We start from the raw sequence: 14,408 nt of genomic DNA on the forward strand, positions 1-14,408 counted from the left end.
AAAAAGTTTCACGAAACCATTGACACATTCAAATATACATAGCAAAATGACACTGTCGTATATGCCATGCTAAAGCTACAAGGAGTGAGGAAAGCTTATTTAGAATATATTTTATTTTCAGTGATGTATTGTATATCAATTATTGAGTAAAACCTCTGGAGGCGTGCCCTAAAAGGACACAAAATAGTACCAAACAAAATCAACCACAACAGAACACAAACCACTCCCACGACAAAACAAACAGCGCACAAAGACCATAGCAATCACAGTAAACAATAACAAATCCCCAAATAATGAAATAAGATTGACAAAAATAAATTGCACTATCTAACCCTAGTTGCGGCGCAAACAAAACGCTCAAAAATGCCACAAAACGCACGCGCGCGCACGACAACTAACGGGGAACTGCAGACATCAAAAACACCACCAACGCTCCGCAACGTCCCGACCCTGCCGCGGGACCTCTAAAAATCCACCGAAACATCGAAAAAAAGCAAAATCGACCTAACCCTAGCTAACCCCCTAACCCCCTAGGGTTAGCCCTAACCATACCCGTTAGCTCGATTGTCGACTCTAACCCTAGCTAAGACCAGTTTAGATCAAATTGACCCAAAACGAGCCACACTAGGGTGAAAAATCGTCTTTTTTCAACCTCCAACCTCCAAATGCACACTCCTAGGGGCACCCAAGGCCATTTCTACCTCTTTCCACACCCCGTTCTTACAAAATAATAAGTTCAGGTCACAAAGAGCACATGCGCTAAACACATACACACAATCATTCATAAATTCTGGGATTGCAGTGAGGTGAACTTCATTTGGAAATTATCTGAAAAATGCCTTCAGCATAAACTATAGCTAAAACTTGATATTACGAGGAGAGTAATACTACAACATTATCCAAGCAGATACAATGATCCGATAACCATTACTATCATACTTTGTTAAAATGGATTTCAAATAACAAGTTTCAGGAAACCATGCCACTTTATATGTTTTTGTTTGGTAAACCAATGGTGCACGATCACTATTTGCCAACATTTGACGCATTCAAATATACTTAGCAAAATGACACTGTCGTATATGCCATGCTAAAGCTACAAGGAGTCAGGAAAGCTTATTTAGAATATATTTTATTTTCAGTGATGTATTGTATATCAATTATTGAGTAAAACCTTTGGAGGCGTGCCCTAAAAGGACACAAAATAGTACCAAACAAAATCAACCACAACAGAACACAAACCACTCCCACGACAAAACAAACAGCGCACAAAGACCATAGCAATCACAGTAAACAATAACAAATCCCCAAATAATGAAATAAGATTGACAAAAATAAATTGCACTATCTAACCCTAGTTGCGGCGCAAACAAAACGCTCAAAAATGCCACAAAACGCACGCGCGCGCACGACAACTAACGGGGAACTGCAGACATCAAAAACACCACCAACGCTCCGCAACGTCCCGACCCTGCCGCGGGACCTCTAAAAATCCACCGAAACATCGAAAAAAAGCAAAATCGACCTAACCCTAGCTAACCCCCTAACCCCCTAGGGTTAGCCCTAACCATACCCGTTAGCTCGATTGTCGACTCTAACCCTAGCTAAGACCAGTTTAGATCAAATTGACCCAAAACGAGCCACACTAGGGTGAAAAATCGTCTTTTTTCAACCTCCAACCTCCAAATGCACACTCCTAGGGGCACCCAAGGCCATTTCTACCTCTTTCCACACCCCGTTCTTACAAAATAATAAGTTCAGGTCACAAAGAGCACATGCGCTAAACACATACACACAATCATTCATAAATTCTGGGATTGCAGTGAGGTGAACTTCATTTGGAAATTATCTGAAAAATGCCTTCAGCATAAACTATAGCTAAAACTTGATATTACGAGGAGAGTAATACTACAACATTATCCAAGCAGATACAATGATCCGATAACCATTACTATCATACTTTGTTAAAATGGATTTCAAATAACAAGTTTCAGGAAACCATGCCACTTTATATGTTTTTGTTTGGTAAACCAATGGTGCACGATCACTATTTGCCAACATTTGACGCATTCAAATATACTTAGCAAAATGACACTGTCGTATATGCCATGCTAAAGCTACAAGGAGTCAGGAAAGCTTATTTAGAATATATTTTATTTTCAGTGATGTATTGTATATCAATTATTGAGTAAAACCTTTGGAGGCGTGCCCTAAAAGGACACAAAATAGTACCAAACAAAACCAACCACAACAGAACACACACCACTCCCACGACAAAACAAACAGTGCACAAAGACCATAGCAATCACAGTAAACAATAACAAATCCCCAAATAATGAAATAAGATTGACAAAAATAAATTGCACTATCTAACCCTAGTTGCGGCGCAAACAAAACGCTCAAAAATGCCACAAAACGCACGCGCGCGCACGACAACTAACGGGGAACTGCAGACATCAAAAACACCACCAACGCTCCGCAACGTCCCGACCCTGCCGCGGGACCTCTAAAAATCCACCGAAACATCGAACAAAAGCAAAATCGAACTAACCCTAGCTAACCCCTAACCCCCTAGGGTTAGCCCTAACCATACCCGTTAGCTCGATTGTCGACTCTAACCCTAGCTAAGACCAGTTTAGATCAAAATGACCCAAAACGAGCCACACTAGGGTGAAAAATCGTCTTTTTTCAACCTCCAACCTCCAAATGCACACTCCTAGGGGCACCCAAGGCCATTTCTACCTCTTTCCACACCTCGTTCTTACAAAATAATAAGTTCAGGTCACAAAGAGCACATGCGCTAAACACATACACACAATCATTCATAAATTCTGGGATTGCAGTGAGGTGAACTTCATTTGGAAATTATCTGAAAAATGCCTTCAGCATAAACTATAGCTAAAACTTGATATTACGAGGAGACTAATACTACAATATTATCCAAGCAGATACAATGATCCGATAACCATTACTATCATACTTTGTTAAAATGGATTTCAAATAACAAGTTTCACGAAACCATGCCACTTTATATGTTTTTGTTTGGTAAACCAATGGTGCACGATCACTATTTGCCAACATTTGACGCATTCAAATATACTTAGCAAAATGACACTGTCGTATATGCCATGCTAAAGCTACAAGGAGTCAGGAAAGCTTATTTAGAATATATTTTATTTTCAGTGATGTATTGTATATCAACTATTGAGTAAAACCTTTGGAGGCGTGCCCTAAAAGGACACAAAATAGTACCAAACAAAACCAACCGCAACAGAACACACACCACTCCCACGACAAAACAAACAGTGCACAAAGACCATAGCAATCACAGTAAACAATAACAAATCCCCAAATAATGAAATAAGATTGACAAAAATAAATTGCACTATCTAACCCTAGTTGCGGCGCAAACAAAACGCTCAAAAATGCCACAAAACGCACGCGCGCGCACGACAACTAACGGGGAACTGCAGACATCAAAAACACCACCAACGCTCCGCAACGTCCCGACCCTGCCGCGGGACCTCCAAAAATCCACCGAAACATCGAAAAAAAGCAAAATCGACCTAACCCTAGCTAACCCCCTAACCCCCTAGGGTTAGCCCTAACCATACCCGTTAGCTCGATTGTCGACTCTAACCCTAGCTAAGACCAGTTTAGATCAAATTGACCCAAAACGAGCCACACTAGGGTGAAAAATCGTCTTTTTTCAACCTCCAACCTCCAAATGCACACTCCTAGGGGCACCCAAGGCCATTTCTACCTCTTTCCACACCTCGTTCTTACAAAATAATAAGTTCAGGTCACAAAGAGCACATGCGCTAAACACATACACACAATCATTCATAAATTCTGGGATTGCAGTGAGGTGAACTTCATTTGGAAATTATCTGAAAAATGCCTTCAGCATAAACTATAGCTAAAACTTGATATTACGAGGAGACTAATACTACAATATTATCCAAGCAGATACAATGATCCGATAACCATTACTATCATACTTTGTTAAAATGGATTTCAAATAACAAGTTTCAGGAAACCATGCCACTTTATATGTTTTTGTTTGGTAAACCAATGGTGCACGATCACTATTTGCCAACATTTGACGCATTCAAATATACTTAGCAAAATGACACTGTCGTATATGCCATGCTAAAGCTACAAGGAGTGAGGAAAGCTTATTTAGAATATATTTTATTTTCAGTGATGTATTGTATATCAACTATTGAGTAAAACCTCTGGAGGCGTGCCCTAAAAGGACACAAAATAGTACCAAACAAAACCAACCGCAACAGAACACACACCACTCCCACGACAAAACAAACAGTGCACAAAGACCATAGCAATCACAGTAAACAATAACAAATCCCCAAATAATGAAATAAGATTGACAAAAATAAATTGCACTATCTAACCCTAGTTGCGGCGCAAACAAAACGCTCAAAAATGCCACAAAACGCACGCGCGCGCACGACAACTAACGGGGAACTGCAGACATCAAAAACACCACCAACGCTCCGCAACGTCCCGACCCTGCCGCGGGACCTCCAAAAATCCACCGAAACATCGAAAAAAAGCAAAATCGACCTAACCCTAGCTAACCCCCTAACCCCCTAGGGTTAGCCCTAACCATACCCGTTAGCTCGATTGTCGACTCTAACCCTAGCTAAGACCAGTTTAGATCAAATTGACCCAAAACGAGCCACACTAGGGTGAAAAATCGTCTTTTTTCAACCTCCAACCTCCAAATGCACACTCCTAGGGGCACCCAAGGCCATTTCTACCTCTTTCCACACCCCGTTCTTACAAAATAATAAGTTCAGGTCACAAAGAGCACATGCGCTAAACACATACACACAATCATTCATACATTCTGGGATTGCAGTGAGGTGAACTTCATTTGGAAATTATCTAAAAAATGCCTTCAGCATAAACTATAGCTAAAACTTGATATTACAGGGAGAGTAATACTACAATATTATCCAAGCAGATACAATGATCCGATAACCATTACTATCATACTTTGTTAAAATGGATTTCAAATAACAAGTTTCACGAAACCATGCCACTTTATATGTTTTTGTTTGGTAAACCAATGGTGCACGATCACTATTTGCCAACATTTGACGCATTCAAATATACTTAGCAAAATGACACTGTCGTATATGCCATGCTAAAGCTACAAGGAGTCAGGAAAGCTTATTTAGAATATATTTTATTATCCGTGTTGTATTGTATATCAATTATTGAGTAAAACCTCTGGAGGCGTGCCCTAAAAGGACACAAAATAGTACCAAACAAAACCAACCACAACAGAACACAAACCACTCCCACAACAAAACAAACAGCGCACAAAGACCATAGCAATCACAGTAAACAATAACAAATCCCCAAATAATGAAATAAGATTGACAAAAATAAATTGCACTATCTAACCCTAGTTGCGGCGCAAACAAAACGCTCAAAAATGCCACAAAACGCACGCGCGCGCACGACAACTAACGGGGAACTGCAGACATCAAAAACACCACCAACGCTCCGCAACGTCCCGACCCTGCCGCGGGACCTCTAAAAATCCACCGAAACATCGAACAAAAGCAAAATCGACCTAACCCTAGTTAACCCCCTAACCCCCTAGGGTTAGCCCTAACCATACCCGTTAGCTCGATTGTCGACTCTAACCCTAGCTAAGACCAGTTTAGATCAAATTAACCCAAAACGAGCCACACTAGGGTGAAAAATCGTCTTTTTTCAACCTCCAACCTCCAAATGCACACTCCTAGGGGCACCCAAGGCCATTTCTACCTCTTTCCACACCTCGTTCTTACAAAATAATAAGTTCAGGTCACAAAGAGCACATGCGCTAAACACATACACACAATCATTCATACATTCTGGGATTGCAGTGAGGTGAACTTCATTTGGAAATTATCTGAAAAATGCCTTCAGCATAAACTATAGCTAAAACTTGATATTACGAGGAGAGTAATACTACAATATTATCCAAGCAGATACAATGATCCGATAACCATTACTATCATACTTTGTTAAAATGGATTTCAAATAACAAGTTTCACGAAACCATGCCACTTTATATGTTTTTGTTTGGTAAACCAATGGTGCACGATCACTATTTGCCAACATTTGACTCATTCAAATATACTTAGCAAAATGACACTGTCGTATATGCCATGCTAAAGCTACAAGGAGTCAGGAAAGCTTATTTAGAATATATTTTATTTTCAGTGATGTATTGTATATCAATTATTGAGTAAAACCTTTGGAGGCGTGCCCTAAAAGGACACAAAATAGTACCAAACAAAACCAACCACAACAGAACACAAACCACTCCCACAACAAAACAAACAGCGCACAAAGACCATAGCAATCACAGTAAACAATAACAAATCCCCAAATAATGAAATAAGATTGACAAAAATAAATTGCACTATCTAACCCTAGTTGCGGCGCAAACAAAACCCTCAAAAATGCCACAAAACGCACGCGCGCGCACGACAACTAACGGGGAACTGCAGACATCAAAAACACCACCAACGCTCCGCAACGTCCCGACCCTGCCGCGGGACCTCTAAAAATCCACCGAAACATCGAACAAAAGCAAAATCGAACTAACCCTAGCTAACCCCCTAACCCCCTAGGGTTAGCCCTAACCATACCCGTTAGCTCGATTGTCGACTCTAACCCTAGCTAAGACGAGTTTAGATCAAATTGACCCAAAACGAGCCACACTAGGGTGAAAAATCGTCTTTTTTCAACCTCCAACCTCCAAATGCACACTCCTAGGGGCACCCAAGGCCATTTCTACCTCTTTCCACACCTCGTTCTTACAAAATAATAAGTTCAGGTCACAAAGAGCACATGCGCTAAACACATACACACAATCATTCATAAATTCTGGGATTGCAGTGAGGTGAACTTCATTTGGAAATTATCTGAAAAATGCCTTCAGCATAAACTATAGCTAAAACTTGATATTACGAGGAGACTAATACTACAATATTATCCAAGCAGATACAATGATCCGATAACCATTACTATCATACTTTGTTAAAATGGATTTCAAATAACAAGTTTCACGAAACCATGCCACTTTATATGTTTTTGTTTGGTAAACCAATGGTGCACGATCACTATTTGCCAACATTTGACGCATTCAAATATACTTAGCAAAATGACACTGTCGTATATGCCATGCTAAAGCTACAAGGAGTCAGGAAAGCTTATTTAGAATATATTTTATTTTCAGTGATGTATTGTATATCAACTATTGAGTAAAACCTTTGGAGGCGTGCCCTAAAAGGACACAAAACAGTACCAAACAAAACCAACCACAACAGAACACACACCACTCCCACGACAAAACAAACAGTGCACAAAGACCATAGCAATCACAGTAAACAATAACAAATCCCCAAATAATGAAATAAGATTGACAAAAATAAATTGCACTATCTAACCCTAGTTGCGGCGCAAAGAAAACCCTCAAAAATGCCACAAAACGCACGCGCGCGCACGACAACTAACGGGGAACTGCAGACATCAAAAACACCACCAACGCTCCGCAACGTCCCGAACCTGCCGCGGGACCTCCAAAAATCCACCGAAACATCGAAAAAAAGCAAAATCGACCTAACCCTAGTTAACCCCCTAACCCCCTAGGGTTAGCCCTAACCATACCCGTTAGCTCGATTGTCGACTCTAACCCTAGCTAAGACGAGTTTAGATCAAATTGACCCAAAACGAGCCACACTAGGGTGAAAAATCGTCTTTTTTCAACCTCCAACCTCCAAATGCACACTCCTAGGGGCACCCAAGGCCATTTCTACCTCTTTCCACACCTCGTTCTTACAAAATAATAAGTTCAGGTCACAAAGAGCACATGCGCTAAACACATACACACAATCATTCATAAATTCTGGGATTGCAGTGAGGTGAACTTCATTTGGAAATTATCTGAAAAATGCCTTCAGCATAAACTATAGCTAAAACTTGATATTACGAGGAGACTAATACTACAATATTATCCAAGCAGATACAATGATCCGATAACCATTACTATCATACTTTGTTAAAATGGATTTCAAATAACAAGTTTCACGAAACCATGCCACTTTATATGTTTTTGTTTGGTAAACCAATGGTGCACGATCACTATTTGCCAACATTTGACGCATTCAAATATACTTAGCAAAATGACACTGTCGTATATGCCATGCTAAAGCTACAAGGAGTCAGGAAAGCTTATTTAGAATATATTTTATTTTCAGTGATGTATTGTATATCAACTATTGAGTAAAACCTTTGGAGGCGTGCCCTAAAAGGACACAAAACAGTACCAAACAAAACCAACCACAACAGAACACACACCACTCCCACGACAAAACAAACAGTGCACAAAGACCATAGCAATCACAGTAAACAATAACAAATCCCCAAATAATGAAATAAGATTGACAAAAATAAATTGCACTATCTAACCCTAGTTGCGGCGCAAAGAAAACCCTCAAAAATGCCACAAAACGCACGCGCGCGCACGACAACTAACGGGGAACTGCAGACATCAAAAACACCACCAACGCTCCGCAACGTCCCGAACCTGCCGCGGGACCTCCAAAAATCCACCGAAACATCGAAAAAAAGCAAAATCGACCTAACCCTAGTTAACCCCCTAACCCCCTAGGGTTAGCCCTAACCATACCCGTTAGCTCGATTGTCGACTCTAACCCTAGCTAAGACCAGTTTAGATCAAATTGACCCAAAACGAGCCACACTAGGGTGAAAAATCGTCTTTTTTCAACCTCCAACCTCCAAATGCACACTCCTAGGGGCACCCAAGGCCATTTCTACCTCTTTCCACACCCCGTTCTTACAAAATAATAAGTTCAGGTCACAAAGAGCACATGCGCTAAACACATACACACAATCATTCATACATTCTGGGATTGCAGTGAGGTGAACTTCATTTGGAAATTATCTGAAAAATGCCTTCAGCATAAACTATAGCTAAAACTTAATATTACGAGGAGACTAATACTACAATATTATCCAAGCAGATACAATGATCCGATAACCATTACTATCATACTTTGTTAAAATGGATTTCAAATAACAAGTTTCACGAAACCATGCCACTTTATATGTTTTTGTTTGGTAAACCAATGGTGCACGATCACTATTTGCCAACATTTGACGCATTCAAATATACTTAGCAAAATGACACTGTCGTATATGCCATGCTAAAGCTACAAGGAGTCAGGAAAGCTTATTTAGAATATATTTTATTTTCAGTGATGTATTGTATATCAACTATTGAGTAAAACCTTTGGAGGCGTGCCCTAAAAGGACACAAAACAGTACCAAACAAAACCAACCACAACAGAACACACACCACTCCCACGACAAAACAAACAGTGCACAAAGACCATAGCAATCACAGTAAACAATAACAAATCCCCAAATAATGAAATAAGATTGACAAAAATAAATTGCACTATCTAACCCTAGTTGCGGCGCAAACAAAACGCTCAAAAATGCCACAAAACGCACGCGCGCGCACGACAACTAACACTGCAAACACGAAAACGTCGTTTTTTTCCGTATATGGTCATTGGACGGAAAAACGACTAAAAATTCATTAAAATTGATTAATTGGTCAGCGTCTAGAAAGTGTCCAGAAAAGGGTCGAGTTTTTCAAGCGTAAAATGGACGGAAAAACGATGCTTTTTGCTCCGCCTTGTACAACTGTTAACGGCCAATCAGATGGCGCTGGTCCCCCGATGCACGTGATGTCCAAGGCTTCCTTTCGGAAGCTTTAGGTTTCGTATTTCTGGCATGCCTTGCTCTAGTATCTGTCGCGCGCAGTGCAGCGAGATTTGCTGATAAGCTAGTTTTAGGATATGTTACATGTTAATGGAATTCAGACACGCGCCAAGAAGTCAAACCAAACAATGTTACTAAGTTTATTGTGGTAACGGCTATGTACAGTTACCCCTATCGGATAATGGGTTGTGTTTCATTTGGTTATAACAATAACTATTTTTTTAATGTGAAGTTTACAAGATATACGACTTGGACGCGAGGTCGGTCACGTGACGTTCTTCACGTGACTGTATTCTTGAAAAGGCGTAAACACTGACTACTTCCACATTCCTGGGGAAAACCCTTGGAATTCCCTGGTACGAATTCATACAGAAGCGTGGTTGCAAGCCCATTTAAGGATACCCTCGCTACAACCCATCCCAGAGAGAAAAAACACGAAAAAAAATCCAAACTGTCGCAGTGACAATTTACAGAAATCTATGAATTTACCTTAGTATCTATTTGACACATCTTCACAATCACCTTTCAATAATCGGCCAATTGATCAGTGATGCCAAAGGCTTGAAATAGCCACAGGTTAATTAACAACTTCGAAAATATCTCCCGTCACGTTTATCGTGTCGGCCATTTTGACGTTTTGTACTTGATGTAAATGTATTACGACGCTCTGTCATTGTAATTGACTTACTGAGGTAATTCTGTAAAAGATCTTCTCATCTAATGAGGATATTGTTTGGAATATATATCTTCTCGCTTTGGGGGGAACTATTTTATTCCGGGGTGGCCCATTAAATCTAGTAGTAAGTCAAGGCACCATGCGTGATCTGTTATAATTTTTATGTGTTTAAATTACGATTTGGGGCGTTAATAAAATACACTGACGCAAGTATATTCTATTCAAATCAATTGGATAATTGAATATGCTTTAAATTCTTTTACATATTACATAACATCACTGCACAAAATATGAACAGTTGCAGTAACACACTACGGTAATCGCATTAAACATTATTTTCCACTGTACAGTATTTCAGTATATCAGTTATATCATGGTGTATCAGACTGATGTGGGATAAAAATCCGAAGTGGTTCAGGTCATCCAATGGGTGTTCGGGAAAAGGTGAGCGTATCCTGCCACACAAGTGGCACCCGTCACAAACACATGCAAGGACAAGTCAATTGTTCACCTGAACAAAGCACGGAAACACACAATAATGCCCGTCCTCAGTAATACCGAGCATGTAAATTATTTTGTCCGTCAAAAACATGGACGAGTATAAACAATATGTTCATTCACGTAATACATGTCATACATTTGACAAAATGTATTGACTCGGAGCATTATTGTTAATCACAGCGTATGTAGTTGATCTCATCACCCATCCCATTAGTGATAACCCTTCTTGAAGATCTATGAAATCAGAAGCTGCAACACTCTATCTTTTAACTGGCATGTCAGACTTCTATTTCATTACTCAGTTTTATTTGCACGGATTACTATGGAAGGGACATTGTCTCCTTGTCGCATTGTCGCATTGACGCCTTTACAAAAACAAGCAAAACGTGTCAAAATTAACAAAAGCGCGACAATTGGCCATTTGTCGCATTGTCGCGTGTTCGCATTGTCGCTCTTTGATAATCCTTTTCTTTATTTTACAAAAGGGCGACGATGCCGTAACGCGACATTTTCAAGGTCAAAATATGTCTCGTTGTCGCATTGTCGCCCCATCACAAATGTGTATAAAAGGCGTAAAGTTCAGTTATTGTTACAGTTAGGAAGTTCAACCTGATAAATGTACGTCTTGAAATGAAAACACAAGTCCGTCCGCGAGTCCATAAAGTTTTATTGTGAGCTCTTCTCTAAAATTGCTTAGTGTTCAACTCCCAGTTCCAAACACGTAGTACCTCCTCAATTATCCTCATACCTCCAGTGCAGTGGTCTTCCGGAAGATCTTACTCTTGACCGTATTAGACAACTGACGAGTGCACGCCTGACCTGTGACCTCATTGCAACCCTCGTGATGTGTTTGCCGAAGGGAGAGGTGTAGGAAATGTGTGCTCCAGCCCAGCGCAGAGCTCGCGACACACTGTATACTGATGTTTACAGTATATTGCAATTGATATACTGTATACTGCATGTGATACTTATTTGCGGAAATGTTACAACTTTCAAGATTCAATTTGCATATATTTCATATACAACAGACCGCCGTCATATATCACTGGAATACTGCTGAGAGCGGCGTTAAAACAAATTGTTTTCATAATGGAGCGCTGCAGTCATTTAAAATAGAACCGTATATATATGTACATGTAGTACCAACTCACTCTATTTGTTTCGAATATTCAGCAGAAAATATATCATTAACCAGGTCTTTGGGAAAAGATATCAGATTTTTATAAGCAGCCACATAGGGATGATAAAGGACCCCTCGCTGATTAGGTTCTTGTTTACTTAAGAGCAGAGTTGGCCATGTTAGATGATATAACCAAAATCCGGGGGGCTCCCGCGGGGGGCAAGCTGGTCTTGTTAGTGTATAGTATGAGCTGTGACGTTGACCCAAGAGAATAATGTAAAACATGAGACCAACTCAAGTCTATAATGATTGGGAAAGTCTAGATTTCCACAGCTCTAGCCTGAAATTAAGAATTGTTCTATGCTCCAATTTAATTGTATTGTTTTCATTTTGTAGACGTGGATGGACCAACCAGGAAAGAAATTGATGGAATATTAATATCACATGTTACCACTGATCCAGTTAAATTCATCACACAATAATAAATTAGTATTTGACATTACGGCATTTGATTATTAGGGCATGATCATGTACATGTTCACTGTAGTAATGTACACACCAGTCAACTTGATTATAATTTTAATCAAAGTGTAGCGCGGCATCAACGATTACTTTATGATATCCTCACTTGTCATCGATGTATTGACATCGAACAATGGACGGCAATTCGAAATTCTTATGGATAGCTTCAATAGGGACAGCGCCGGTGTCAGTAAAATTTTCCTAGTTAAAATAAGTATCTACAAAATATAATCTGAAGCAGACAAGAACAATATTTTTTTATTAATGCTTACTTTCATGGATAGAATTAAGGCAATCTAGGCTTGCCAAATCGTTCTAGACTTGAGCTGGATTCCTTTTAAATTTATTCTGTATGGTCTGGGAGACGAACGGGCGTCAGTATCGCATGGAGAACTGGGACAGCCTTAATCAGTGTAATCGGAAATGTTGTGGAGTTTCGGTTTTGGGCTGTTTGCTGAATATATAGAATTGCGAGTTATGTATACTCTGTATTCTTTCGTCATGGTAGCATATATTATATTTTCTATGTTGCTTTTTGATTTATCAACAAATAATGAGAACTAAAATGTAAACCTCTCTCTGGAGATATGCATTAATACTACTGAAGGGCATATCTGAAAAATGGGACTTCTCGACAATTATTTCTCTCTTAAATACTACCCGTTACAGGCATTCTGATCATTATATCATACTTTGTACAGTTTAAAAGTCAAATAATGGCAAATTGTGTATCTTTCTACATTTTGAATTAATTATATTTTCTGAAATAAAACCTTAGCATCAGATAGTGATATACACGAATATGATCTATACTATTATAAATGAATTATCAATTTCGTATTATGAATTAGATAAACAGAAATATGATAGTAAAACAAATTATTTTAATCTATTCTTGTGAATAGGTAACGAGAGATCTAGGCAATGACAGGGAAGAAAGCAACGCAATAATTAAATTATGAATCAAATTATGTTATAAATATAACAGAATATTTAGAAAATATAAGTTTAATTTCTCATTGTTGGAAGGTGTTTAATAATTATATAGATTTTGTTTGATTGTTTGTTGTTTAACGCCGCACTCAGCAATATACCAGCTATATGACGGTGGTTCGTAAATAATCCAGTCTGGACCAAACAATTTAGTCATTATCATCAAGAGCACCGATCTACGCATTTGGGATACGATGACATTCATCAACCAAGTCAGCGAGCCAAGTCGCCTTCGTACAAGCATGGGTTGTTGAATGCCTATTCTAACCCGGATCTTCACGGGTATTTTTTTAAATAATAAGGTACAATGAAATTCTGTATATGTCCATAATAAGTGTGTACACGTATAAGTAGATGGATAATATGTCCATACACGCCAAGTAAATGGTATATGCATTAATTTAAATGCAAATGATTCAATGATGAGTTCTTTCACAAGTCCATATTTCAAGGCATATATTTGATATTCATAATAACTCCACAAAAGCTACACAATGGCAACAAAACGGAACCAGCATCACAGATACCAATAATACATGAGATACATATAATTACTTTAAAGTTAAAACATGTATCTAAATAGAAAATTAGAAGGATACACTTCCGACACCTTTCGTATTTTGTTTTCGTTTGGAGAGAGAAGTTCTGATTGGTATCTGATGGGTGCAAACAGGTGTTCCCTTCCGCCCAGGCCTTGCGGCAATGCTATAGCCCAAAATGAAACAAGCCTTGTTCAACAGGTTCAGACTCAAATTT

The sequence above is a fragment of the Haliotis cracherodii genome, unplaced genomic scaffold (genome assembly GCF_022045235.1).
Source record: "Haliotis cracherodii isolate W230 unplaced genomic scaffold, xgHalCrac1.p SCAF_38, whole genome shotgun sequence".
Classification (NCBI taxonomy): Eukaryota; Metazoa; Mollusca; class Gastropoda; order Lepetellida; family Haliotidae; genus Haliotis; species Haliotis cracherodii.